Genomic DNA, 26,579 nt, shown 5'->3' on the forward strand with positions numbered 1-26,579 from the left:
ACTCTAATCAACTTATTGCTTATGTCCTTGAACCTGTTGTGATCTATTGTACATAACTCTTGCAGTATTATAACTGTTTTAGCTTTCTTAAGCAATATTATGTTCACTGTTACTTTTCTTAATGTGTTCTGATCTCTGAAATGTAAAAACTTCCTGTTTTAATTTGGTTTATTAATCCTGTATTTACCATGTAACAATATGTTTTATACTTTTTATATTTTTGTATATCTGTGTGAAGCTTTTCTCCCCGGGCCTCTACTGAAAATGGATATATATCCAGCTAGACTAGCCCGGTCAACAAATGTAAAATAAAATAAATAAATAAATCAGCATGGCCTCCCTCCCAGAGGGTAAAGTGGTGTCCCATCACTTTCAATCTGCACTCCATTCATTAGCTCGGACTACAAGGGAATTCCCAAGACTTCTGGGGTACATGGCAGCTACTATCCCCATGTTGCCTCTAGTAAGGTTACACGTGAGAAAATTTCAGTGGTACCTTCACTCAATGTGGACCCAGCACTCACATCCTCTAGAGTTCAGGGTTCCACTCCTCCCCTGTCTTCACCAAGAATTAAAATGGTGGCTTACCCAAGTTGCCCATAATCCGGGCCTGCCCCTGCAAATGCCCACCCCTTCCCAGATCATGCACACAGATGCCTCAGACCTGGGCTGGGGGGCAATTCTGCCTCCAAGGACAGTGCAAGATTTGTGGACAGACTGACACAAATGCATATAAATATCAGGGTAATGACAGCAATACTTCTCGCCCTGCAGGCCTTCCAACCTTACCTCCAGCGGGGCCTCCTAAATATCTTCACAGACAACACCACAATGATGTGGTACCTGAACAAGCAAGGAGGGACAAAGTCCTACCTCCTATGTAGAATAGCTGTACAGGTATGAGATCTGGCTATCTCTCAGGGAATCTCCCCTCCAGGCAGCCTATATCCTGTCCCAGCACAACTCTCAGGCAGATTCACTAAGCAGAACCATATCAGAGGTGTCTCTAGATCTGGTTCACAAGTGGGGTATTCCTCAGATAGACCTGTTCACCTCCTCCATAAACAGCAACTCCAGAGCTACTGCTCCAGAATCTATAACTCAAAGGCATTCCTAACAAATGCCTATTGGCCAAGGCAGCACTGGTTCCCTCTACTTCATCTGTCCAAGGGCAGTCACCACAATTTATCCCCTCAGTGGACCTACTCACACAGTACAAGGGGACACAGACCTACAGTGATGGTCTCTGCACCTCTCCCTGTGAGAGAGAGGATTCTGATTCCCTTCAGACACCTGTACAACGAGGACGTGGTTTCAGTCCTGTAGGAGGCCAGGAAACTCAACACAAGAAAATCTTATCTTTTTGTTAGAAAAATATGTATTAGTAATATGCTTAGTGCATTTGAGGTTTAAAAAGGGTTAACACATTTATTCTATTTCACACTGCATAAATCTGTATGAACTGCAGAAGCATTCCAATCTTGTAATGTCATGAAATATGCGCAGTTATGATCTCTGCTTATGCTTTGGAAATTTACAGGGAAACATTCAATTTCTGCTAGTGTCAGGAAAATAATAATAGATGCATCACTTCTACTAATGTCATGAGATTTAAACAGAGTTATTGATTTTCTGCTTATGCTATGAGAAAATCCACAGCTGTAGAAGCTATTGATAATGAAGACAAAGGCTGTTTGAAAATATGAACTACAATCAGCATTTACTTGTACCTAAGCTAGAAAAGTACCTTGAAATGTGTAACATATGTATTAGAGCTGCACAATTGAAGCTTGTAGTGGGCTAAAGAAAATACAGCCCCAAAGGTCAGGTTGTTTTTCTCAAATGTTTTTCATAAATCCAGTCATGTCAGCAGGAAATCCAAGTAACATTTTCTATGTAACATATATAGTGAGTTTCAAATCTGAACATGTCAGCAGGAAATCTGAGTAACATTTGCTGTAGAACAATACAGAAAGTTGTGTCTAACTACGTCAACCATAGAAAGTAACATTTTATAGAACAGTATAAGAAAAGCATACTGCCTGTTAGTAACTAGGCAAAATCCTGTATTTGCATGTTTTTGTCTCCATGCCGTAAGTAATAAAGGTGCCATACCTGAACCTTATGTGCATTGGTTTTTGAAGTTTTTTCCTTTGACAGATTGGTCCTTCGGACCGGAAACCCTCACTTCGCCTCTGATCAGACGGGCCGAGTGGTTGAAACCGTATGGGGAAGAAACCAAATCGGTTCTTCTTATTTGAAAAGCCTTCTGACTGAATGGTCATGCAAAAGAGGCCAGCCACTTTCTGATCTGCGACTGAAGGACAGGTTTTCACGAACCAGGTGATCAATCACGAAGGCTCAGGTAAGGTGAATCTACTTTTTTTCTGTTTTTAGATCAGGGACTAGATTTGTATTGTTTTTGTCAAGACTGTATTTTACACGTCAGGGACAGAAAAGAGTACTGTCTTGTCATAGATCAGGGAAAACGGAATAGGTAGGCAGTCATTCTGAAGAGACTATAACAAAATCCATGGTACCACATTAAAAATAAGAGAAGTTACGTAACGATTAAAAGGGTAGAACAAAATGGGTAATAATTGCACAGAAAGACCCCAAAATCCGCTGTTAACTGAATATGCAAAATACATGCAGTCGCAGCGCGCTGACAATATTAAATACTATTCAAAATGGGTTAATAAGTATGAATTTGATGGTAAATTAGAAAAATCCTCACTTATTAAACTTGTCAAGCAGCTCAAAACCAATTCCAAAGGTCGGGTAAAAAGGCAATGCCAATTAGGAATTCCTCAGGCACACCGGTGGATTGAGTAAGTAAACCGTAGGGAACAAAAGAACAACAATTCAAAAGCAATGTTTTTAGATAAGGAGGGCAATAATTTAGTAATAGCATCGGCCCCTCCGCCTTCCTTACCAGAATATGAAGCAAGTCAACAGGTTAGTCCACCCCCACGATACCCTGTTGTCACTGAAAATAGAGACATTACAAAAGCAAAACCCTTTATTAGAGATCCCATCGGGACCAGGTCTCGAACACGGGCAGGTAACTCGAATGAAGGCATTGAGTTATATCAAATGGTTAAGAATTCACAATCTATTAGTGAAGAAGAAATATGCCCACTCGTAGAAGTACCTAATCCTCAGGCAGGACAAGACGGTCAGGACCCAACTATTTTAGTGTATAGACCTTGGACTCCAGAAGACTGAGGGAATTCCCCATCCAAAAGTTAATTTTAGAAAGTTCTCAGAAGATTTACAAGGAATGAGGCTAAGTTATAATTTAAATGGAGAAGAGGTAGAAAAAGTAGTTAGACAAATTGTGGGGCCAGATTGGCACATGATTAGTGGCAACTGGAATCCCTGTGATGCTGCACACAAGACCTCTCCCACATAGCAGCGCAGAACTAGACAACAGAGTAAAAGGTCTCACAGACCGCATCTCTGAGAAATGGAAGCCTAGGGCAGACTGGACTTGCATTAATCAATGCATCCAACAAGAAGGTGAAACTGTTGACCGATATTATGCCAGATTATTAGAATGTTTTAATAACCACTGTGGAATGCAGGTTCCTGAAGATCAGACACAAGATTCCCCATATGAACAGCAGTTAAAGAATGCATTTCTGAAAGGCAGCATTGCACCCATAAGCAGTTTTATTACAAAACACATGGTAGATCATCGTACAAGCAGGTTACAGTCATTACTTGAATATGCTAGGCATGCCGAAAGGCATTTTAATAGCAAAAAGAAAAAGAAAGCTCAAGTATTTTCTGTAGAAGATGGAGCAGAAGTTTATGTAGTACAGTCCGGGAAAAAGGGCAAGAAAAATGCCCAGGGAAACAAACAATCTGATCAGCGATCAGAGGACTTTGAAGGGTGAAAGAAAAGGGGAGAATGTTTTAAATGCAGTAAAAAGGGACACTAGGCAAGAGATTGCAAGAAAAACAAGAAGGCAACCACGGAAGACAAGGAGGGTGAGGAATGACTATATGATGGTCAGGAATCACCAGAAGGGAATAGCGGAGAAAAGACAAATGAGAATGTGATAGGAGTAGAGGATGTGACAGAAGAGATGGAGGAAGTGCAGGAAGTTACGGACAGTGAAGAAAATGAAATATTAGACTTCGCTAAATAGAGCTCCAAGCTCAATAAAGCTGACACAAAACCAGAAGTTACACTCTTGGTAGAAGGGAGGGAAGTCAAATTCTTGTGCCACTCAGGGGCATCACGAACCCTGATACATCCCTCCAAACTGCCAGAAAACTCTGAGTCACCTGATTACATACTAGTAAAAGCAGCTAATGGACAGCTGTATCGGGAGCCCCTCTCCCGTAACATTGTAATAACTGATCCTGTTTCAGGATTGACTCATAAAAGCAAAATTGTTGTTTCTGCAAAATGCCCAGTAAACCTCTTGGGCAGAGACCTTATGCAGCTATTCAGTATAGCAGTAGTCGTAACCATGCAGGGTATGGAAGCACAGCGCCAAATTGATACCTTTGCAGTGCAATCAGAGGGTGAAATGTTTCATTGGTACAGCCAGGACTTGTTACGACTGGTCCAGGGACTGTGACCGAAGAATTAATGAATGTAGCCATCAGCAAGTTACCCTCCCTTGACATTGATAAGCAACACTTGTTGCACTGTACCCTGTATTATTGTAACATGCCAGGACCTGATAAGGAATATGAGCAAGAATTATTTAAAAATCGTGCAAACAGATTGATATTACATAATCTGTACTGGGACACAGAAGGGAACAGTGTAGCCAGCTGTTCATTGCCCCAGGAGTTCTTTGCACTCTATAAATCTAATCGATTACCACATGTTAGCTTAACTAAGGACAAAAACATAGAATGGGCAGACTTAGGAGAAAAGGTCACGATATGGGATAAACAGACAGAATTAGAACTGTCAGAACAGGGAATAGAAGTACAGAAGCTGAATTGGATAACTCAGACCCACCCAGCCGTACACTTGCAGTCTAGCAAGGACAGCTGATTAGCACTCCTATTAAAGGAGGAAGAGAATGCCTTACAGAATATGCCAGAAACTCTCTGGTCAACAGGAAAGTCAGATGTAGGACTTATTCGTACAGCAGGACCAGTTACTATCACGCCAAAGTCAGCATTTAGACTGCAGAAAAGACAGTATCCCTTAAGAAAAGATGCAGAGGTAGGAATCAAACTTATTATAGCAGCTTTACTTAAGGAAGGGGTACTGGTGGAATCTCCCGATTCACCATGTAACACACCCTTATTTCCTGTTAGAAAGCAAATGGAGAATGGCGTATGGTCCAAGATTTACAAGCTGTAAATGACGCAGTAATAACAAGGGCACCTACAGTGCCAGACCCACACACCCTGTTGAATGATTTAAAACCTCAACAGAAATATTTTTCTGTGGTAGATATCAGCAATGTGTTCTTTTCGATACCGATACACCCTGACAGCCAGTATTGGTTTGCATTCACATTTCAGGGGAAAAGGTATACATATACGCAACTACCACAGGGATATTGTGAAAGTCCAACAATATTCTCACAAGAAATGGCAAGCAACTTGGCGGGATTTACCCCACCAAGAGGCAGTCAGATTTTACTTTATGTTGATGATATCCTGCTGGCGGCCCCCACCCAGCAAGATTGCAAAGAAGATACCATAGCGCTATTACGATTTATAGCCACTGAAGGACATAAGGTGAACAAAAATAAACTGCAGCTTTGGAAAAAACAAGTCAAATACCTAGGATATGTAATATCCAAAGAGGGTAGAACATTAGATGAGGACAGAAAAGTAGCTATTTTGCAAGCAACAAAACCCACTACCAAGAAGGAAATTATGTCCTTCCTGGGTACAACTAATTTTTGCTGGAGCTGGATTCCAAACTATGCCTTGGAATCTGCACCTCTGACTGACCTGATAAATATATGGCAGCACAGGATTTGTTACAATGGACACCAGAGGCAGAATCTACTTTCTGCAAACTGAAACAATTAATAGCGTTCTCATTAGTCCTGGGATTACCAAACTACCATAAACGTTTTTTCCAAAGTGTAGATTGTAAGCAAGGTTATATGACATCAGTGTTAACACAACAGCACGGGGACAAGCAATGCCCCATTGCTTATTATTCATCATAACTAGACCCAGTGGCATGGTCTTTACCTCACTGTGTACAAGCAGTAGTTGCAGCTGCAATGGCAGTACAGGCTTCGGCCTCAGTAGTTTTATTCCACCCTCTCACTTTGAGAGTGCCTCATGCAGTCACGATTATTTTACTGCAAGAGAAGGTAGCATATCTTTCCCCTGCTAGGCATCATTCCTGTATGCCTATATTGTTGAGCCAACCTCACATGACAATTTAACGATGCACGACTTTGAACCCTTCTACCTTGCTCCCAACCCCTGCAGATGGCACACCACACTGCTGCCTGCAGGTGATTGAGCAAAAGACACTGCCTAGAAAAGATCTCATGGATGTCCCCTTGGACGATGCCGAGGTGACATACTACGTGGATGGTTCATGCAAAAGGGGTCCTGCAGGACAGAACCTAGTAGGATATGCTGTAGTTTCTGATACTGAGATTGTAGAAGCAAAACCTTTACCACACAACTTATCTGCACAGGCAGCAGAATCGATTGCCTTGACACGGGCATGTATCTTAGCAAAGGGTAAATGTATAAACATTTTTACTGACAGCCAGTATGCTTTTTCTACTGTACATGTTTTTGCGCAACAGTGGAAAAACCAAGGAATGATAACATCTGCTGGCAAACCTATCAATCATGCACAGTTTATTTTAGATCTTTTAGAATCTATTCAGTTACCTCAGAAAGTAGCTATTTGTAAATGCACAGCTCATACCAAGCAACAAGATAGGATTTCAAAAGGTAATGCGAGAGCTGATACAGCTGCAAAACAAGCAGCTTCAGAAGTATTTCTTTTAAATGAGGAACTACACCCCTCTGAGATTTTAGACTTAGAAATGTTAGAGACAATGCAGACACTCACTACACAATCTGAAAAACAAAGATGGGTAAAACGAGGAGCAATTCTTGAAAAGGGGCTGTACATCTCTAAAGAAGGGAAACCGATACTACCATCTAATTTGTTTAGATTTGCAGCTTTGTTGAGCCATAGGCAATGCCATGTCTCAACAGGGGGGATGGTACAGCTGGTGAACCGAGTGTTCACAACATATGGATTTACAAACTATTCTAAAAAATGTTGTTTGATATGCCAAATTTGTAATAAACATCATGCACAAGGGGCGTTAAAGCCCAAGCAAAGGAGTTTCCCTACACCACCATATCCATTTCATACTATCTGTAAGGATTTCATAGAATTGAACAAATGTGAAAATAAGAAGTATTGTCTTGTCATTGTAGATGCATTTTCCAAATGGGTGGAAACCTTTCCAACCAAAAATCCAGAAGCAGCTACAGTAGCAAAAGTCCTTGTCAAAGAAATCATCCCTAGATTCGGCATTCCGGAAAAGATCTACAGTGACAACGGTACACACTTTGTGAACCAAACCATACAACAGTTAAGTAAGCATTTTGGTATTACTTTAAAAAAATCATTGTGCATATCATCCGCAATATGCAGGGCTAGTTGAGAGGCATAATGGAATTTAAAGAATTAGCTAAGAAAATTAATAGCAGAAACAGAAAAGAATTTGGTGTACTGTCTGCCTCTGGCACTGTTGAGCATGAGAACTTTTCCGACTGCAGAAGGATTGACTCCTTTTGAAAAACTATTTTGAAGTGCTTATTATATACCCCAGTGGAAACCTCTCATGCCCGCAGACCAGGAAGCTGACTGTACACTTGCTGAATATATGAGAAATTTGTTGAATTCTAAACATCTGTTGCAGTCAAATTCTGTTTCAGATAAAGAACAAACTGAAACATCGGAAGTGGCAGTGATCCCAGGGGATTGGATCCCGGTGAAAACTATTAAAAAGGGAAATTGGACATCATCAAGGTGGGGGAAGGTCCATACCAGGTGCTTCTTTCAACACCCACTGCAGTTAGGATCGCAGAGCGAGCCTCGTGGAGCCACCTGACGCACTGCAAACTAGTTAAGAACTTTGAACTGGACAAAAATCTTACCTCTCCATCGGGGCCCTCAGCACAAAGTCTGGCTACAAAGGGGGGGGGGGTCAGATCAATAGGACTGATCCGTCTCAACCCCAGTGAAGAAATAATCGGTGCTGAAGGTCCTATTAGGGCAGAGAGTAAGATCACATGTTAAAAGCAAAAATGATAGAATCCAGAGAAATTCAAATAAAACTACTCAGAAGAGTTGGAGAAAATAGGAATGCAGAACAACCATTTCCTCAGAAGTATTGCATAATCATCCTGTTAACTGTACTAGTGACAATAATCTTTCTGTTGTGGCCATTCCTTTTCCCAGCCACACAAACTGAACTGAATAAACGTGAAGAGTTGCACATAGACTGGCACCCAAACTTCAATACTTACCAGGCAATCAAATATGTGTATGCTTAGACCTTCAATGTCTCAAATTGCTGGATTTGCACAGCTTTGCCAACAGCATACGGGGGGGGGGGGGTTATTGTTAACTTCAGTCCCCCTAGGAGTCAATGAGACCTGGGAAAACTTGATTCATGATACATTAACTATTACAGCACAAGATAAAATAGCATTGCACTTGTCTGTTAGGGAACTGTGTGTTTTTTACAAAAATGATGCAGTTCAGGTGGGGTGGAGCAGTTGCAATGTGACTGTTCCTTATAGATGCTATACTAAAGCTAATAACACAGGTTTTTATTATAATATGAACTATGATTCATTTTTTAAATTGATGCATAAAACAATTGAAGTAAAACATGATTCTGTTTTCTACAAACAACTGTCTAATTGACAGAAAAATGTTTCATGCAGGAGAAGTGTATATTCATAGTAAAGTTACTACTAAAGTAGAAGACTGTTATTTTGTATGTGGTGGAAAAGCATGCAAGTGGTTACCTGAGAATTGGTCCGGCAGTTGTTTTTTGGGCTACCTGGTTCCGGCCATTTGACACACAGTAGTCTTACCTCGAGGGAAAATTCAAAATGTTCGAGAAGCCATCAAGAAGCCTGTCAATCCAGCAGGACAAATTGATGCACCCTGGAAAAATCATCATGCTGTGGGCGATGGACTTACGCACATGGACTTGAGTGATTCCGTTATATCGTGGGCAGGCATATTACCAGCATATGGAGCAGTGAAATCTATCTGGGAGCTGAAAAATCTGTCTAAACTTCTCAAAGTAATGAGCAATGCAACCTTTTCCGCTCTAGAATTGGTGACTGATGAACTGAATGCCATGAGAACTGTAGTGCTTCAAAACCACATGGCTCTCGACTTCACCCTAGTGGCAAGAGGAGGTACTTGCGCTTTAATCCAGGAGGAGTGCTGTTCGCATATTCCTGACCATAAACACGAGATAGACAATCACCTCGAGGTAATTCAGCAAGTGTCTGCTATGACCAAACCAGGACCAAATCCATTGACTGACTTTTCCCCCGAGATTGTTTGGGGGGTGGGGCAGTATCCTAATGAACATTCTGATTGCCATCTGTGTAGGAATGATCCTACTGGGGGTATGTGTTTGCTGCTGCATCCCCTGCATGAAAAGACTGATTAAAGACTTTATAGACATGTCAGTTTTAGAAACCTTATATTAAGGTGCTGAATTTGAAGAACTGTTGAAAAATTGAAAATGCTTTCTTAAGTTTAAACTGAATGACTCTCTTAACTGCAAATCCTGAGTAGGAAGAGGTTAGGGGAAGAAAAACTGTTTGTGCTTATTTTGAAAGTAGAATAAAGTATTAAAAGGGGGGAAATGTTAGAAAAATATGTATTAGTAATATGCTTAGTGCATTCGAGGTTTAAAAAGGGTTAACACATTTATTCTAGTTCACACTGCATAAATCTGTATGAACTGCAGAAGCATTCCAATCTTGTAATGTCATGAAATATGCACAGTTATGATCTCTGCTTATGCTTTGGAAATTTACAGGGAAACATTCAATTTCTGCTAGTGTCAGGAAAATAATAGATGTATCACTTCTAATGTCGATTTAAACAAAGAGTTATTGATTTTCTGCTTATGCTATGAGAAAATCCACAGCTACAGAAGCCATTGATAATGAAGACAAAGGCTGTTTTGAAAATATGAACTACAATCAGCATTTACTTGTACCTAAGCTAGAAAAGTACCTTGAAATGTAACATATGTATTAGAGCTGCACAATTGAAGCTTGTAGTGTGCTAAAGAAAATACAGCCCCCAAGGTCAGGTTGTTTTTCTCAAATGTTTTTCCTAAATCCAGTCATGTCAGCAGGAAATCCAAGTGACATTTTCTATGTAACATATAGTGAGTTTCAAATCTGAACATGTCAGCAGGAAATCTGAGTAACATTTGCTGTAGAACAATACAGAAAGTTGTGTCTAACTACGTCAACCATAGAAAGTAACATTTTTATAGAACAGTATAAGGAAAGCATACTGCCTGTTAGTAACTAGGCAAAATCCTGTATTTGCATGTTTTTGTCTCCTTGCTGCAAGTAATAAAGGTGCCATACCTGAACCTTACGTGCATTGGTTTTTGAAGTTTTTTCCTTTGACACTTTCCAAATGGAAAAGGGTTTTCTTCTGGTGTCATAAAAAACAGATGGAGCCACTGGACAGTGACTTGCCTCTGATTATGTCCTACCTGTGTCCACTCCTGAAGACAGGTTTGTCATACTCCTCTTTAAAGGCACTCCTGTCTGCCATTTCTGCCTGCATGGCTGTGGACCCTCCACTGGCATCCAGACTACCAGCCAAACTCTTCCTGAAGGGGGTTCTGCACCTAAGACCTCCCAGGAAACCATCCAGTCTTCCCTGGGATCTTAATTATGTGCTAGAAAAACTCACTTTACCACCCTTTGAACCAGCTGACAAGGCCGCCATAAAAGTTTGCACATGAAAAACAGTCCTGCTAGTAGCTTTGACAATCAGTCAGGAGGGTCTCAGAGCTTCATACCCTTATGGCTACCCAGTCTTTCCTGGTCTTTCATATGGACAGGGTCACCCTAAGGATAATCTCTTCCTTCACCCCCAAAGTGGTCAACAACCTTTCCTTGAATCCGGCTATCCATCTGCCTACCTTCTTCCCTAACCCACAGGGGGATAGTGAGAGTCCTTCATTCTATGGATGTCCACAGACAACTCGGATTCTATTTGCATAAAACTAAACTTTTTCACAAATCAGACCAATTCTTTGTCCCCTTCTGCCCCAGGGCTCTGGGGAAAGCAGTGGGCAAACAGACCATTTCAGCCTGGATTGCCAAGGCTATCTCCTTTTGTTACACACACCATGGGAAGACACTTTCAGGCAATGTTAGGGCCCAGTCCACAAGAGCTATGGCCTCTTCTGGTGCCTTTTGCAAGGGCCTGGACACTAACTCTATTCTGGATGCAGCCACTTGGTCCTCTCTGCAAACCTTCACCAGACACTACAAACTAGACCATGTTTCCAGAGTCAGGACAGGTTTTGCCAGGGCTATCCTGCATGGATTCCTGGAGTCCTCTACCAGGCCACCCCACAACATTTAGTGAGCTTTGGTATTCACCCACTAGTAGAATAGTGCAACATTGCAACAGAAGGACATAGGAAAGTTGTGTAAAAATTTGCACCATAGATGTCAACCTCTTCCATGTTGCAGTATTCCTTCCCTCCCACAGTCCCCCTTATCAACCTTGCAGTTGCTGTCCCGGGCTCAGGGACAGACTATGTCCCTCAGGACTGGCTCTGTCTGAGGCTTTAGTTTATGTTCTGAGGGCTGGTGCATACAGACATCACCTTTATGGCCCATGTACCTGCCGCCACGTCAGACGTCTGAAGCACCAAGAGTGACTGGAAACCTGGCCGGACAAGCTGATTGTAAGATGGGTAAACCCACTAGTAGAATACTGCAACATGGAAGAGGACATATATGGTTATGTTAAGTTTTTGCACAACTTTCCTGAACCTGACCATTAATTTGAACAAATGCTTGCAAGCAGTTTACATCCCTCAGAAGCTGAGATCCTGGCATATCACCTGAGCAGGAGAATATACATTTGGCATGAATGAGAGCTGTACAGGGAAGTGTTTTTATGGGGTCACATAGGTGCGAGTACATCCAGGATGAACATATTTCTGTCAAAAGCCTTTCATCAACTGACAGTTTTCTGCACTCTCCACCCATTTATTAAAGCCTGGATGGACCAGTACATTCTCCATTCAGTGAAATCTGGGGATGCTGCATACATTCACTCCCTTTCAACTTATCCTAAATATTCTTGTCAAAGTAGCAAGCAAGGTAAAAAGAAAAAAAATGAAAAACACATCTTTGTAGATCAGCAGTAACCAATGCAAATGTAGTTCTACTAGCTAATCCAATGTACTAGGAGGTGTCCACTAATTCATTTTTTAGCAGCCTTCTAATATAGCCACAAAATGAGCAAAACTCAAAACATGGGGAGACTTTATGGTACTTTCTGACAAATAGTACTTTTCTTCACAAATCAAGTGCATTTTACAGAAGTTTAGGAGACTCAACATTGTGAAATATACTTGTAGAAGTGGAAAAGGTTTTCTTTTTGGTGCAGTACCCAAAGTTTGGATCACTCTGTTAACAGCATATTACCTGAAGCACAACGACCTGGATCCAAATGAAAGTGTAAATCCAACTGATAACTTGAAATATAAAGAAAAACCACGTAGTAAAACAAGCTGAGTTTATTCTAGTGTCTTGGTGTTACCACCTTCAAGGAATAAAAAAAGATCACAAAAACTTTGTCCTTGTTTAAATTGATTTATATACCATTACAAATTACATTTAATTAATCAGTAAAATGGGTTCCTGTTTTAAAGCAAACACTTCCAATTCAATTCATTATTTAAGCACTTAGGAACCAATGTATTGTATTTTAAGATATAAATACTTTCCTTATGTAACCATTTTTATTTTAATATATTTTCATTATTTAAGCACTTAGGAACCAATGTATCGTATTTTAAGATATAAATACTTTCCTTATGTAACCATTTTTGTTTTAATATATTTTCATTAGCTTCTATACATTCTATTTGTTCTAAAATAGTGCCTTGCAACCGATTAACATCACTATTATGGTACATTTTAAAATGTAAAGCAGTTATTTTATCTTCCTTACAATCAAACATAAGGATTTCTGGGAGATGGTCCTTTTTCTAATTTCATTGCTGACATGGTAGATTTTTGTTTAATTATGTTTATTTTAATCAAATGGACAGGCAAAAACAAGGTACAGCCATGGGGGCAGCCTTTTCGTGTCTTTTTTTTTTTTTTAAATAACTTTTTTATGAAAAATGTTGACTTTTATTTGCAACAGATCTACATAGAACATTTTTTATTTATTTAAACCACTTTCAAAAAATGAAGAAAAATACCACTGAAGATCAGGAACCAAAACTTCCAGCACAATTTCTTTTATTCACACAGCAGATGAATCTTATAGCAGCAAAACAATCTCTTAGCGCCTCTGCTAGAACACAGCCTTTACAGAGTAAATGCATCTGTAAATTAATTCCTTTTATATAAAAATATAACTGCTAATAAGTTAATTAATCAAGCACTGATTCAGTAATACATTCAGTTAATTAACTGAATTGGAAGTGTTTGCTTTAAAATAGGAACCCATTTTATTGATTAAATTGATTAATTGAATGTAATTTGTAATAGTATATAAAAGACAAAGTTTTTGTGATATTTTTTTTTATTCCTTGAAGGTGATAATACCTAGGTGCTAGAATAAACTCAACTTGCTTTACTGTGTGTTTTTTTTCTTTATATTTCAAGTTAGCAGTTGGATTTACACTTTCATTTTGATCCAGGTCATTGTGTTTGGTGTATTTACAGAGGAGGTGCAGTTTTTTGTTGTGGAATTTTATATTACCCGAAGCAGTTCAGTACATTTCTATCCTCTTTGTTAAATGGCTAGCTTTATCTTCTGTCAGAGTCTAGTTGTCTGCTTCTTTTCATTTGCTGATCTGTGGACAAACCTAGTCTTAATGAATTTTGGAGTGAGTTTGTTCTCCAGGGGGACCCCTTCATCTGAGGCCACCTGAGAGATCACCCTCCTTCCTCTGTTAAAGCATTTTGTAAATCTCTTTAAGTCAGCCAACTCAGCCAGCCTTGAAGTTATGCCCTGTAATATAGTTCTTTTTAACTGTCCCCTCAGTGATGAGAATTGCAAAGCTCCAAGCCTTAATATGCAACCCTTTAGAGTATACTGTGAGGGTAAGATATCCTTGTGTACCAGCCCTTCTTTTCATGCACAAGGTAGTTGTAGAAGTATTCCTCCTCCAGTCTGCTCGGCTGCCTGTTTTACCCCCAGTCCTTGGAAAAATGTGGAAATTATTTTATGCACTGAGGATTTCCACAAGCATGTGAGATATTACAGAAAAAGAAACCAGGACATCACACTGTTGGACCAACTTTTTGTCTCTGTTTTACAAAACCAGAAAGGACCAATATCCAAAAAGAATCTCTCAAAATGGCTGGCCAGCTGTATTCTTTCGTTCGAACATCAGGGGAAGACCCTGACTTAGAAGGTCAGTGCCCTCTTTACTTTACATTAGCCACTCTTGAGCTTTCTTTTCCAAGCCTTGCAAAGTAGACTGCCAGTTTAGAAGCGCAATAGGTTTTGAAGAAGCTGTTATGAAAAGTGTCTTCTCAGGTCTGTGGTCAGGCCTTTCCCACCCCATATGCATTCTCCCAACTTGTACAATGTACTACAGCAGTGATCTTTGATGCAAACAGTACATTTGTTTGAAGGTACTCCTCACTATGTTTTGCCACTTTCTTGTGTGTGTGTGTGTGTGTGTGTGTGTGTGTGTGTGTGTGTGTGTGTGTGTGTGTGTGTGTGTGCGCCTGTGTCTGTCTGTGTGTGGGAGGGCTAGGGTGTTTCAGTAGTATTGTAGTTTAACATTGTATGAATGCTCCTTCTCAGGAAGAATTTCAGATCCCCTGAACTGAGTGGAGGTGGTTTTCTTTTCTGACTGGAAAGTATACCTCTCCAGTGCACCTCTTTATGAGGAGCATACCTCATTTGGGATCTTAAAATGTTCATGTTCCTCAAAGTTACACATTGAAAGCATCAGGCACACATTCTATGTTATGAAGTTTTTTAACGGATACCCATGGTAAATGAGTCATATTAATTTATTAACAGATCTTTTTCATAAGTAAAACCAGCATATTTTAACCATCCTATGCTCGTCCTAGTTAATGTTGTTGGCATGCCAGTAGTATGTGTTGCACATTTTGCTCCACATTAGCTAGGCAGGTATTCCTCATTTTGGGAATGGAAGGTTGAGAGTTGCTCTAGAGTGGGAGATTAGGCACAATAGTTGATTACCACCCAGCTTCCAGTAAGGATCTAAAGATACGTTACTATTCCCTTTATAGCAAAATTTATGGCTTACGTCCTTTGGAGTGAAAATTTATCACTGGCTTGGTAAGGGGATTTCCATGCCTTTGCTAAACTCTGGCTGGAAGACAGACTTCAGCCTGCTTCTAAATTCTATCATATGAAATGTACTGCAGCAGTAATCTTCATTTTAAGCTTCTGCAGTTGTGGTGTGAATCCTGACGCCATTGTATCTTGTATATGTTATTTTTGCACTCGTATTGAACATTGTAGTAAGAATTTTTCTCATTATTTTCCAAGGAACAGCAGAGACAGAAGCATTTTGAAAAAGGAAGAGACTACAAATATGGGACTTCATATGGATTGGAGTCGGACTTGTGTGCAGATGAAGCCTGCAAGGTATGATTAGCCTGGTTCTTGTCAGGTGCAGCAAAGAGAGATTCTGCTTGAGAAAAAAAAAAAATTGACAGATATACTCTCTAAATATGGCATTGTGTTCTTGCTGCTTAAACTTTGCTGAATGATTGTGGATTTTTTTTTCATTGGTTCACTGGAATATAGATTAGTGCACAGGCAAATATCTTGATCCATAATCAGCTGATGACCCAAACAAGTGGCAGTGAGTTGGGTATGGAACCTGCTGAGCAGCCCAAGATTAGCTGTACATATTTTGGGGTAGGGTGGGTATAGATGATAAGGATGGAAATAGAGACGAGAGAAATCAAACTGTTAGCCCTGTAGCAGTTGCAGCAGGGGGCAGTGCATGGCAGTGTTGGTATAATTGTGCACATGTACTGCTGCATTTGTATGCATGCTATACGGGATATTCATTTGCTCACCAAAGGTACTAGTATGCCAGCAGTGTGATCGGTGACACTTTCTCTACAGTTGGATGTACTCTATGGAAGGGGACCGGTTCTACCTGGACATGCCAGACTGGTATAAACCAATGTGGAATAGATGGCTCAGCGAGGCCTGCAAAAGATCAGAATATTCTGGAAGTGACTGATTTAGACATGCAAAGGCATTTTTTTCTTGTTTGAACAGCATTGCACTGTTTAATAATGAGGGCTTGATTGTTTTTCTCATCATATTTGTTATCCAGGTACATGGATGCTTTTGAATATTTTGTTTTGCATTAGAGTCTTGCAGAACTGTAAATCCTTTTACTAATCCTTTCATATTCTTCTCAGATCTCAGGATTGCTGATTTTTGTTCAGTATGTATTGTAGATGATTTTTTATGGAGCATATACATCATCCCTTCAGCTCTTATAATCTGATTTAATAAGATGCTGTATACATATTTTGTGTTCATCACAGGGATCACTGCTGCACTAGAAGTCCTTATGTATGGAAACTAGCTAAAGCTAGACATCTGCCCTTCTGGGCTGCAACTTTCAACACAAAGAAACCGCCACCAACTAATAACCCAATACAGTAGGAAATAAGCAGATGGATTGTATTTGATGTGATTTGGATTCTGCCCCAAGCACAATGCGGTAAAGGTACAATCTGCCCAATAATTATAAGACCTTCGGACTAAAAATATCGTCAGAAAAACACAAAGGGGAGCATTCGTAATGCAACAGTACAGTTCATCCACATATATTAGAATTCTGATTTAAGTACTGATGGCTAGTTGGGACAAAGGCACTTAGTTGTAAACTATTGGTGTACTAATAATGTTTGAGTGTCTTATTTTTGGTGTGATTAGTTTAAGTATTAGCTTGAGCATTTTTCATTGGTCAGTGGAATATTGTCTTGGCCCATTGATGCAGTGTGTTCTTGGCCTGAGAAAGAGCATTAAGGACCTTTTCCCTAGTGATAGCAGGGGGAGTTGTATTTGATGGTATTTCCCGAGGGAAGGTTGTTGGGGAGAGAGGGGTAAAGTTGGAGCTGAATTTGTCTGCTAGTAGATTTGCTATATCTTCTGGCTCCGTATAGGTGACTTAATTTACAATGAGCTCTGCACACAATTGAGCATCACCTTTGAGGCTGCGGACATAGCTAAAGAATGCTAAGCTGGATGGTCTGATTTCAGAGCCACTTCTGTCACTGCTTTTGGCATAAAAGTTGGATTCATATGCAGAGTAATCCTGTTTCAATGCAAAATCAAAAACTGCTCCTTGCACAAGAGCCCTTAATTCTGGTACTCTCCTGGCTGATATGACAGTCAATAAGAATAGTCTCAATAATAAGCCTCATGTTACTTTCCTTGTAGACTTGATCTTTGTTTCTTAAGCTTCATCTCTATCCTATGTTTTGTTTTTGATTTAAATAGCTAAACTAAATTTTTATTACTCGTATTACTTAATCACTGTTGAATAAGGTTAATTTTACAATAGAGTAAATGTGGCATAGATCAGTTCCATTTATCAGGTAAGGAAAACTTGGGTTAATTTTGTAGCATCTCCTACCCCATGTGTCATCTATGTGATAACTCATGGCTGGTTTTAACTGAGAAATAAATGGCTACTCCTTTTGCTCTGTGTTATATGATGGTTGTAACACACTGATCATTTTCAATAAAGACAAAAAAACCCCACAATTTTCCACGAGAGAAACTTTGTGTACTGAAATTGGTTGAATGGAAGAAGAGCAATTTTTTTCTTAGCATAAAGTTTCAAGTCCAAAGGTTATATAACTGGTCACTTTGGGGGCCTTAGATGCACACCTCCCTTCAGAAACTATTTAACATTAAGAACTAGGCTAACTCCAAACTGCAAACAGTATGCTGCTTGGTCGTGATGTTACACATGCATGGAAGCATGCATGCACTTGCCCCTGGCAGCACTTGTGGAGTTTGCAATGGTGCAATGGGGGGGTTGGGGTGGTTTCAGCACACTCCCTGGCAGTAATATAGTGCTACACCAGTGTCCTTAATATCTCATTTGCCCTGGATCTAGATCAGTCTTGATCCCAGGAGGGGGAAGCTTGGGTGAATGAAGAACCCATTGTAACCATGAATGCTTTTGGACTTGGCAAGGAACGAGAGGACTGGAGGTTTAATATTCTGAATTTATTTACTGAAAGAAACATGTTTTAATATAGAAAAGATTATAATCTTTTCTTGTGACTAAGACCCACCTTAAATAAAAGCACTTTCCTTCTCGTCCACTTGGAATAACTCCTTTGGTTCCTTGTTGTAACGCATCATGCAAGATAGGTATGACAAGCTGCTCTTGTTATGCAGGTACATTTGGTATCCCCATGCTCAGTGGTTTTGACCCAAATCGTAGCCAGTACCCTTTTGCAATGATATTCAATATCCATTTGAATAATTTAATTTGTCTCTATTCTTCCAGAAAAGCAGGTAGTCGTTGTCCATGTTTGGGAGAGACCCTGGGCTGGAGAAAGAGTGGGAGAGGTTAGGACTAAATAGTCACAGCTGGTCTTTAGAGGGCCAAAGTTTTGTCATCCCTCTTATCCCTTTCATCATCCATACATTTTTTTCTTGTAAAAGGTTTTTCCCCATTTGGCTATGCACCCTTTCCTTTCTTAAAAAAAAAAAAAAAAAAAAAAAAAGAGATTCCCTCACTTATTAGGGTTATCCCCGTTATACCTGTGGAGAGGAGGAAGTCACATATGGTGCATATAGTGAACAATATCCATATCCCTGCCCTTATTCTGTAAGCTCTTAAATACCTCATAAGCTTGTGGAACAATGATCAATTCTTAGCCCAAGGAACTGAGAAGTTTGGCATTTGCATCCTCAGTTAACACCTATGTGTGAAACCAGCTATGATTTCTCTGTACAGTACCAGTGGCTACAGCTCTGAAGGCTGTACCTAATCAAAGGAATACTTTATGCTGCTATGTCTGTCCAACTGAATGGATGTCTGGATAAATTCACCTAGTGCAGTTTGAGTCTTCCCTAGTTAAATCAAGGTCTCTCGTTTAAGAACATGCTCCTGCAATGTTAGGAAATAAGACTGACTTTGTAGAGCTCTGAAAGATGATGTGATAGGGATACAGGTTTTCTTACCATACTTATCTAGAATCCGACAGTCCTTACCATTAGGTGAAGCATTTCTTCCTGAAGGGAGACTGGCCACTTTTATTGCCGCCAAAGAAATCCATGTATCTGGGCCTGCCATTCTTATAAGAGAAAGAAAGAGAATGGTGTCCATGAACCCCATAAAATTGGACTGATCAGAGGCTTTGAGCCTGGTTCCTATTATGTTAATTTTCTCAAGGCATCCAGCAGAGCTTCCTGTAATGATGCTAACTGCTACTGGTTTGATGGGGGTGGGGGGGGTGGTATGGGCCTATTAATGACAAAACACTCTTGTCCATCAAAGACCTTTGTGGCCTGCAATTGAAAATGGTCTCTCACAAGGGCCAAGGTATCCCTAAAAGTGCGATCATCTGCTGGGGAGTCACCAGATTCTTATAAATGAAAGGGTGGTATCCTCGGACCCAGTAAAATCTGTCCAGCCTTTTTTGGGGAAAAGGCTGTGAGCCTGGTTTTTACAAGTTTACTTCCAACACCTCCAAGCAAAGCTCCCTGTACTAGAGGGACTGCACTGGCTTGGTGGGGGGTCAGAGGTCATAACCTGTTAACTCCAAAGCTCTCTCTTTTGTGTACCTGAGACCTCTGTAGCCATCTCAAAAGGGCAATTGTATCTCAAAAAAGGAAAATTGTCCATTGGGAAGTTTAGGACTAACGTGGTACTCCAATATCAGTATCATAACCGGTGGGGGGGGGTGCGGTAGACATCTATGATGAATAGTAACATGTCTATCTGTATGGAAACTGGTTCTACTGCATCTTTGACAAATATGAGGAGACATTCCCTGTTATTTTTGGGAGGGCTTTCACACAATGTCAAGTGCCAACCTTGAAACAGGTTTAAGAAACATTGTGCCAAAATTAACTTACCTGATCCTGCTGTCAAGGAGGAGTCCAGATGATGCCTCCTAGGGTCTGACCTAGGGCACTTAATGGAAGACTGCTAGAGTGCTGAGTTGTAGATTTACCATAATCCAGGATGAGCAGGGAAGAGCAGTTTTCTCCCTGCTTGATAAAAATACACCTCTTTGTGGTCAGCACCAAGTAGTGTGTTATACAGAAGGTAGTTTTTGTGCTTGGTTGTGTGATAGGACAGCCTCCAGAGGGGCTTCATCAGAGATAGGTGACACTTTAGACAGTGGGTCTAGGGACTGAATGAACACAAACTTGATACTTACATATTTGTGCCAAGAAGATCCTGGGGCATCCACTAACTCCTCACGCCTGGAGAGAGACTTGTGATGCAAAGTATCTGCATGACTGTTGTCAGTCAGATGACATGGATGAATGGTGAATGAATGTTAACTTCTTGTGATGCTAACGTGTGCAAGCATGGTGTCCCTCTGATAGATGGTTTAGGGCATAAAGTTTTTGTAGCTGTTGCATCATCATACTAGTCTTTCAAATTAATCTGTCTTCCACAAGCACACTTCTACTGCCTGGCCAGCAACCCCAGACAACTAAATGGTATCATCCAGACCCCAGCAATGATCAAGTTAACTTTAAACAAGAAACTACTAAAGTTGCCAGTACTTTAATAGGGTCTCTACAAATGCAAGGAAAAAAAGAATACCCTAAGGATACTTTTCTTTGCTCTTCTACTCACCTTGGCCATATTGATTTTAGTAATCCCCTGCACTGTAGTACATGGCAAAAAGAAAACTGAAGATGTCCAGGTAGATGTCTTCTTTATATCATGATATGGAGATATCTGGTGGGGTGAGGGACGCAAGGTTTGCATAAAGAATATGGGGACTTGTGCTGTTGGGCTTGTGTAAGTTACTGAGTTCTGTAGTCTGTGTACTTGGGTAGGTAGGGATTCTATTCTCACTGCAGTCAGCTGGGGTGAGTGTGTGTGCGCACGCATGTGTGTGTGCATGCGCTCCTGCTTGATATTGGAGACAACCTTTTGACTCTGACAGCAGGTGTAAGGCCACTGATATTTTTATTTCTGCTTTTAATTGCATATTAAAACTAGGAGAGAGACCACAGCTGTCTCTCTTGAGTTGCATAGAAAATTTTCCCAATCTCCCACCCTGTTGCTGTTGTGTTCTTAAACTCAACCGTCTTTCTGGTTGTCTACCCCTTAATTTAATTTGATCATATACCTCCTTCCCTCTCCCCTTTCATTGGCTGTTGTGAGTAGGCACAAAATTATCATTTTTTTGAAATCACTCTCCTTCATCTATTTCAATTTATTGGCCATCCCACTGTTTTTAATAGAACCAGACTACAAAGTGGCCATTCCCTTTCATTCTATCTTTCTCTTTTAAGATTAGTGTGTATCTACTTAGCCAGCTAAAGCTTAAAGGAGAATTCCATCCTAGAACTAAAACAAAAATCTGTTCTTTCACTCTATATTTGTTTCTTGACCTATTTTAATGCCTTAGAGTCAATCTAAGTGCTTTATTTGTACTTTTAGCCTGTTTTCCACAACATGGCTACCAATGGGGCTTGATGTATCAATGTGATCTTGTTCTCCCTCACCCTTTCTCTTTCCCATAATGCTTTATATGACTCATCCCAGACATAAGGAAGTAACTGTGAATTCCCATGCCATTGACATATAATGGGATTTGTGTGAGTCATTGTTATCTTCTTTACCTTCTGTCATAGCTGGCCTTAGGCATAAGTCATCTAGGTGGCTGCCTAGGGTGTCACTGTAGCCAGGAAGTTAAAATTGGAGAGTTCACCTCTACAAAGAGGCCAGTCACAAATAGAGCCCCTCGGGGATCAGTCCTTGGACCACTCCTATTTGGCATATAGTTCTCTGAAGTCAAGGCTAATGTCAGTGGTCTCTGGCTGACTAAATATGCAGATGATTGTAAATTAGGAGCTGTCATTGCATCCCACACTGACACAAATGTTCTCAAGGAAAGGCTGACAGAGATGTACAACTGGTGTCCGAGCCATGAACTAAAAGTGAATGTCAAGAAATACATAGTAGTATCCTCTGAGAAGTCATCCACCCCTGGTAACTATCATATTGACAACACACCCCTTAAAGCTGACTCATTAGTCAGGAACTTGGGGACGCACACAAAATAGTAATGTAGCCTTAGACCATCACATGTCTACAGTAGTGAGGAAATCATTCTATGTTGCACAATTCATAAACAAAGGTATGGCATCTAGGTCCAAGGAAGTCATTGTTCCACTGTATTCAGCATTAATCAGACCTTTCATTGAGTGCAACGCCCCCTTTGTTAGGTACCTAATCAGGCATATCCAACAACTGGAACATCCAAAGAAGTTACTCACTGAAAGAATACACTGTGAAAGTAACATGTCCTATGCAAACCGCCTCAAGGCCCCCTCCATGTATTTTGTCAACTACAGGCTGTTAAGGGGAGATCTATGCCGGTTATACAGGGCATTGTCTGACCCCACTCTGGACCTCCTGCATCTCCATAAAACAAATGACACCAGAATTACCCATTCTAAAGACTTAAAACCTTGCCTGTGATATAAATAGGACCTGTTGGAGAGACAGGTATGTATCCCAGAGACTAACCCCATCTCCATCCATGTGAAGTAGAGTTCCTCCGTAACCTGATTTAAAGTGTAACTTGGACAGTTGGATGGGGAACAGGAAATTCATCCCTGTTTTGGCACCTATGTCTCTAATGGATACAGGCAAACCTGTAAATGGTTCATCTCCCAGGCTCCTGCTTCAAAATGTTTAATCTCCTAAGCCCCTGCTTACATTTATCAAGGGTAGCAGAACTTGTCAGAGATTTGGGATGCCTGGCTAGGCTTAAAAAGGCCCTTGGGTTGTTAGCCTAGTAAACATCTATGAACCTATAGTGTCCTCTCTTAGACCCCAGCACAAATGGGGGAGTATACCACCTTCTCTATATGTGCATAGATAGCTGAGGTACTACCCATATAGGACAAAGGATTTTGCAAAGACTCTGCAGATGTTTGTGGCATTTGCAGAAAACTAGAAAGCTTGGCCTATCCTGAAGTGGAATTATCACTGTATTTTGTGCCATGAATTCCATGGCAAACCGTTACAAGAGAATAACAAATCTTACTCAACTAGGGGCACAGCTACGCTTTGCCCTTGACAACACTTTCTGCAAGTACTACAGGCTGCACATTCCTGCCTACAGCAGGAGCAGAGTTTGGGATGACAATCCTAAAGGCCATACTGCCTTCATCCACAGGGCAACCAACTACCCAAAGGATAATATAGGAAAGCTGTGGGAGTAATGCCTGAAATTATGACTGCAGTATACTTGTACAAAGAACATACTTCATCTGTGTTGTTAACTTACCCTAACTGTAGTTACTCGTGTAATCATTGCTGCAGTCTACTTCTATTACCTTCTTTCTCTTTTTGTGGGCATTTTGGAATGTGGCAGGACCCTATATTTCCTTTCCCCCTTTGTTTCATTCCTGGTTTAGCTGAAACCCTTGTACCATCTCCTTTATGGCTTACCTTGGAGCCCCTGTCTGAGGTGACATTCAGACGTTGGGATGCCTTCCAATAGGACGTGCTGTACTTGGGTAAAAATAATAATGATAATAAGAGGTGCCTTTGGTTTGCACTAAGGGTAGTGGCGGTGGGGAAAAAGACTCTTCAGACATAGGACTCTGCCTGTGACAAAGATCCAGAAGCAATGACTGAAGCAGTGAGTACAGTTGAAAAGCTGCAATTACAGTAAGTTGGTATCGCAACTTTCTGTGCATCATGGTAGTAAAGAAAGGCAATTGGGGAAAAAGTAATAAGGCAGATGCTGTGATGATAATGAATGCTGGTATGAGTTGCCTCTCTTAGGTGAAGAATCAGATACCAAGATTCCTGTGCCTGTGTTGATAAGAAAGAATGCAGTTCTCTGTATCTCATGACAGGTGACAGAGTACATGCCAGAGCTGGGTGACCTTTACGTAAGTCACTTAAATAGGCACATCAAAAAAATGAGTAAGCAGAGCATGAGCGAATATAACTGGTGATGGGAGGGGAAGTGTATCAAACCTTGCCTCCTCCTTAACCATGCTTTCAGGTGTGAAATGTCCTATTTTAGAGTAAGAAAGAATAGTAAAGTAGTAGTCCACCAGCTATTGGTGCCAAAGCCTTTCAGGAACTTAGTGATGAGATAAACAGTCATTTGCTATGGGGACACCCAGGGATGAATAAAACTAAAGCAAGAATCCTGTCCAGGATTTACTGGTCACAACTATTGAAAGCAGTTGGACTTTTTGTGTGGGATGCAGTGAGTGCCAGAAGATGGCCACAAACCTAGGTTCTAAATGTCTTTTAGAGGCACCACTTGTTCATATTGCTTTGGACATTAGTAAAATCTAGCAATGAGTCTCAATGTGTTCTTATTTTCAATTATGAAATGAAATACCCCAAAGCTATCACAGTAGCAAGACTAATGCTAAATCTCCAGTTGGGGAATTTGTTTTATTTTCCAGGGTAGGGATACCTAAGGAAATACTTGCTGACCCTGGAAGTCCAGTTATATCTAGAAAGATTCACGAAGTGTGTCGATGTTTATCTTTAATGTCTAGGTAATCTGCTCCAGTAGTCCATCTTTCCAGGTATGGTGCACTGTAAGGTGCACACTGAGAAGCGTAATTGTGTAAGAAGGGAAAAACTGAGTTCAGTTACTACCATCCCTCCTGTTTGCATTTGAGAAGTGCCACGGGCCTCGACAAGATTCAGCTTTTTTGAATTATATGGCAGGCATCCTTGAAATTATTGCATTGTTATAGAAGCATGAAAGGTGAGAACCCCACTTAAAAGTGCTATCAAACCCTATACTAGCTTATAGGATAGACTGAAAGTGTTGATGCCTGTAGTATGGGAACACACACACACACACACACACAAGTCTGTGTTACACAACCAGGAGTACATAATAGAAGTGCAAGGAGTGGGGAATTTAAGGAAGGATATCAGGTGTTTAGTCTTGGTCCCTTTGCAGAGGGAATATTTTGGCTAAATGTCAGGGTCCATTTGAAATATTAGAAAAACTAAATAAGGTAACCCACAGAGTTAGGCAGACTGTTAAGACCAGACTATACCATATTAATATCCTTAAACCATGGAAGAAAATTCAAAGCTCTGTAGTCCAAGTCTGAGGAAGAAAGAAAGGCAGCTTCTAAGCATATAGAAGAGGTGGATGATACACTATCAAAGTCACAGAAACAAGGCATCTGGACCAGGGAAGTGTTCTCTGAACTTTCTGGCAGAACAAACTTGATTTAAACACCAATACAGAAACTAAATTATATCAATATTGCTTTAACTAAAATATGTACTAGTACAGCAGCCTGTGTCTTTAAGAAAGGTAAGACCTGACTGGATTAATTACTGAACAGGTGTTAGTGAATGAATGAGGTATAAGAAAGGGCTAAGGAAAGCCCAGAGTAGAAAGCATTCACCCTTGTGTACAAGGAACCTGATAATTAGAGCAGCACCTGGGGAAGAGACTCTCACAAAGCATGAAAGCCTGACTGAGAAGGCTGGAATTAGTTCTGTAGAGAACTCCAGAAGAAGTAGTCCTTTTACCAGATACCGTTTTTTCTATCACTTTGGAATTGTGCCAGAGGTACCGAAGTGTCTTGTCTAAAGACCACAAGATTTGTTATCTGGAAGCATCTGCATTTTGAGCTTGTCTCTGCTGCATTATTTTCTACAATATATACATATATGAAATGTAAAAAAAAAAAAATGTCTGAAATCACCACCCCCCTTCATGTCAGAAAGGAGGATACCAGTTTTTAAACATACTTGAAGGTTGAATGCCTTGCAAGGCACTAGAGTTGAAAATGAAGGAGACATCCATGAAGGCTCCAGAAGTCAAATCAGGGAGGTGGACTTATTCATTTTAGCTATTTTCCATAGATAAGTACTGCAGCAGTGATCCCTCTAGCTGAACATCTGTGATAATGGTGAATTAGTCACACAGCTGTCCTGTCTATTCTGTCCCTTGAGTCAAACCTTCCACAGCCTAGTCCCTTTTTTACAAGATTGTCATAGCAGCTGTCCAAGTGATAGTAGCATAATATGGGAAAGCCTTGTGAAAGTCAGATTACTTAGAGAGGCACTTAATTTTTTCCTGAGTCCTTTTTG

The 26,579-nt window shown here is 40.5% G+C and overlaps 1 long non-coding RNA gene across 2 annotated transcripts in view; it reads left to right on the forward strand.

Annotated features, from left to right (window-relative positions):
- LOC122805808 overlaps positions 1 to 26,579 on the forward strand; it is a 51,218-nt gene that overhangs the window by 22,874 nt on the left and 1,765 nt on the right. The window contains exon 2 of one of the 2 annotated variants that reach the window (XR_006365453.1): positions 15,779 to 15,877. This is a non-coding gene — a long non-coding RNA (uncharacterized LOC122805808). The remainder of the gene's footprint in view (positions 1 to 15,778; positions 15,878 to 26,579) is intronic. The other variant, XR_006365454.1, reaches the window with a different exon arrangement.

Source organism: Protopterus annectens, chromosome 7.part0, assembly GCF_019279795.1.
Source record: "Protopterus annectens isolate FY-2018-M chromosome 7.part0, PAN1.0, whole genome shotgun sequence".
NCBI lineage: Eukaryota > Metazoa > Chordata > Ceratodontiformes > Protopteridae > Protopterus > Protopterus annectens.